This window comes from Dioscorea cayenensis, unplaced genomic scaffold, assembly GCF_009730915.1.
Source record: "Dioscorea cayenensis subsp. rotundata cultivar TDr96_F1 unplaced genomic scaffold, TDr96_F1_v2_PseudoChromosome.rev07_lg8_w22 25.fasta BLBR01000362.1, whole genome shotgun sequence".
In the NCBI taxonomy this organism is placed as follows: domain Eukaryota; kingdom Viridiplantae; phylum Streptophyta; class Magnoliopsida; order Dioscoreales; family Dioscoreaceae; genus Dioscorea; species Dioscorea cayenensis.
The window spans coordinates 12,946-16,894 of NW_024086753.1; the positions used below are offsets into that span (position 1 = coordinate 12,946).

Sequence of the window (3,949 nt, forward strand, 5' to 3'; positions counted from 1 at the left end):
AGTTGTCATATGCTCTTCTATGGTCTCATCGTAGTTCCCGATTTGAAAAAGACTCAAATTAGAAGGTTCAACTATGATTAAGTGTAGTTTGAGTTTCTTGGAGCATAAGATTAAGGACAATTTTAGGAGTTGACAGGCGACAAGCTGATCAGGAGTCGCCTGCTTCCAATTAGTGCCATCTTGGGCTTCCCTCCTAGAATAATTTATTATGAATTCAGTTGTTACATGTATCCATTGTGAGTTGACAAGCCTTGTTCTTTTCTTTCTCATTAGTGGTTCAAAGTTTTTTATGTAAGTTGCCCACATCTAGTTGGTTGTCAGTCCTTTGTTTGTAGTTCTTTATTTGTGGTTCTCTCTACTGTTGTTATTGCATTTTTCTATTCTAATACATGTGGATTATAAAAATTATTTAAGAGAATTATATACAGGATCAAGATCAGAATTAATTAATATTTATTAAAATTAAATACTTAAAAACTTAATTCTTAATACTATATAATAAAATATTATATTAATAATTTTTTTAAAAAAATAATTACTCCCTCTTTCCTATTATGAGTACGTATTTTTATTACTTCAATTATTTCCATGCTGTTTATTTCTCTTTTCATCAATTAAGGTTATGTATTTAGGGGGTGTTTGGTTCGCGGTAATCTTTTCAGATTACCGGGAATCAAGTGGTAATCTGGATGAGATTCTCATGTTTGCATCTTATAGCATCTGTAATGTTGAGCAATGAATGAGATTATCAATAGTGAAATATTACCAAATAAGATGAGTAATGTGATTACTCAGCAAAATAGAGTGTCCATCCAGGATTCAGAGTTGGTGGTAATGTGCAATGTTTTGTTTTTTTCCAAATTATGCCCTCACTCATTTAATTCAATTCCTTCTTACACTCTCTAATTTTTATTTTCCCTTATTATTTTTGATATTATAATTTAATTATTTATTTATATAAATACTCTAAAATTAAGTTTTGTGAATTTTTTTATATGTAGAGGTATTTTTGGTAAAATAAAAAAAGATATTTTTAAAAAAATTTGTACAAAAATAATTTTTGATATTATAATTTAATTAGTTAATTATTTAAATACTTTTAAATTAAGTTTTTTTCAAATTTTTATATGTAGGGGTATTTTTGGTAAATACACAAGTATTTAAAAAATTGTAAAACATAATTTTTAATATCATAATTTTTATTATTTATTTATCTAAATACTTTTAAATTATGTTTTCAAAATTTTTATACGTAGGTGTATTTTTGGTAAATACAAAGGTACTTTTAAAAATTTATGGAAAAAAATAATTTTTTGATATTATAATTTAATTATTTATTTATTTATCCAAATACTTTAAATTATGTTTTTCAAAAATTTTTATACATAGGGGTATTTTTGGTAAATACAAAGGTATTTTTAAAAATTGTTAAAAAAATAAATTTTTGATATTATAATTTTTATTATTTTATTTATCTAAATACTTTAAATTAAGTTTTTCAAATTTTTATATGTAGGCGTATTTTTGGTAAATACAAAAGGTATTTTTTAAAAATTGTAAAAATAAATTTTTGATATTATTAATTAATTATTTATTTATCTAAATACTTTAAATTATGTTTTTCAAAATTTTTATACGTAGAGGTATTTTTAGTAAATACAAAGTTATTTTTAAAAAAATTGTGAAAAATAATTTTTAATATTATAATTTAATTATTTATTTATCTAAATAATTTTAAATTATATTTTTTTCAAAATTTTTATATGTAAGAGTATTTTTGAGTAAATTTGATATATTCTTGAGGCTGATTACTATGACTATTAAGACACTGGTATTGAAAGATTACCAGAGTAATATAAATTTTTCAACTGAAAACATAGTAATTTGCATTACTGCAACATTCTCGGACGTATAACATTCCCGATCACATTATCACGGTAATCTCATTACCATGGTAATATGTCATTACTGTGAACCAAACGCCCCTTAGAGTAATAATGGTGAAAAATAATAATACATTTAAATATATTGATGAGACTAAATTTAAAAATTAATTTTTAAATTAAGTACATGGATTGATAATTTGGGACATGAAAACCTTCCGGAGATAATTAAATTTGATAATAATTGAATGCGGTGGAATTTCTCCGAACCTACAATGACCCGCGAGATATTTTACACATCCTCCCTATCTAAATCTGAAGATGACGAAAACACCCACCACACCCGGTACGGAACATTCTCACTCCCACCTATCACTCCACTGAACTTAGAAAAGCTGTTGGTTGCCATTGCAAATTGGTGTGGTAAAACGCCGGAGAATGGCAAACCCAACGAAGCTGGACCATCATCAGCGCCGGAGAAGAAGAAGAAGAAGAACGACAACAACTCATACAACAAACGACGATCACAACAACAGCACATCTGGATCCGATCGAGACTCCATCTCGGTAAAACCAAAAGAAAAAAGTCAAGCCATTATTCCACACAAAAGCTATGATATATATATGCAAAGAAAAGTGGAACCTTTTTTTTCATTATTTTTATCTTTCTAGGGTTTTTGCGCTTCTGGTTTTGAACAAGTTTGACTGGTGATTTGATTGATATACAGAGTTTGGCAGGACGCGATGCTGGGCCAGATCCCCAATCTCTCGCCTCTTTCGCTTCTCCCCAGATCCTCAGGTTCGTACTGCATTTTTGATCCCTTCTGATTTCTTTATTTTTCATGTCCATTTCTCTCAATTATTGAGCGTTGTTTCCGAATTTTTTCGTTTGGTAGACGATGGTGAAGCTCTAGACCCGAGAAATCTAAGAGGTGGTTTGTTGTTTTTTGGTTTTGGTGCTTTGGATTTTGATATCTGGCTTTTGGTTTTACCAGAGGTTTGATTTGTTGTTCCAGAAAGGAAGAGAAGGCCAGTGTCGCTTGATCTGAATCCTCACCAAGGTGCTGGTGATGTGAGTGTGCTGTCGCCGAGGTTCTTGGTTGGTGTTGCGGGAGGGATGAAGGATGTATCGGCTGCGTCGTCGAGAAGTAGATCTGGGACGTTTCCGAGTCCTGGGACGCCAAATTACAGACATGGAGGTGGGGTTGGGGTTTGCCAGAAAGGGTGGAGCTCGGAGAGGTACCATTGCCGACGAATTCGTGTAGGAGGTATGGGGAGTGCTGCATTGTTGCCGTTTGGAAATGGGAGAGGTTTGCCGTCCAAGTGGGAGGATGCAGAAGTGGATCCTTAGCCCGGTGTCTGGAGATGGGGGATTTAGGTCATCCCTACCTCCTTCGCATCTTAGAAGGCCGAAGTCGAAGAGTGGCCCTCTTGGTGCTCCAATGGGGACTAGGTTTTCGTCTGCTGCAGCGTCTCCATTGGTTCCCTGCTTTGATAGTGGGAGGGTGAATTTTGCAGCAAGTTCGCCTTTTTGGCTGGGGTTTTGATGCCGGATCGGGGATGTTGTGTTAATGGGAATATTGGGAGAGTAGTTGCTGGGGGTGGTGGCGGTGGAGGAGATGGTGGTGGTAGAAGATCTTATTCTGGTAATGGAGAGCCTTATATAGTTCGATCAGCAAGTGTGCATGGTTGGTCGGATATGTTGATTGAGTCACCAGGCTCTTTGCAAAGCTCTCAAGGTAGTGAAATGGTTTTTGCTTTTTTTTATCTTTTCTTGGAATTCTTTGTTTTAGATAGAATATATTGTTATGTTTTTCCACATAATTGGGTTTATGATGAATGCCAGTGAGACTAACCTGTCTATTCTGCATTCATGTTCGTTTGATGCCTCTGAGTTTTGCTTAGTTTACAACAGTTGAGTTTACGTTGTTTTTTGTCAACGATGTTTTTGGTTCTGGACTTACTAGTATGACTCGCTTTTCTGCAGTTTTACCACCAAATCTTTTTGTTAATTGCTTCCTGCATTGAACAGCAGATATAATTAACATTAAGCAATACGTAACTGA

The 3,949-nt window shown here is 32.9% G+C and overlaps 1 pseudogene; it reads left to right on the plus strand.

The window, feature by feature from the left end:
- The first annotated feature begins 2,158 nt into the window (after positions 1–2,158).
- LOC120254135 lies at positions 2,159–3,622 on the plus strand (annotated as a pseudogene).
- Positions 3,623–3,949: the final 327 nt, after the last annotated feature.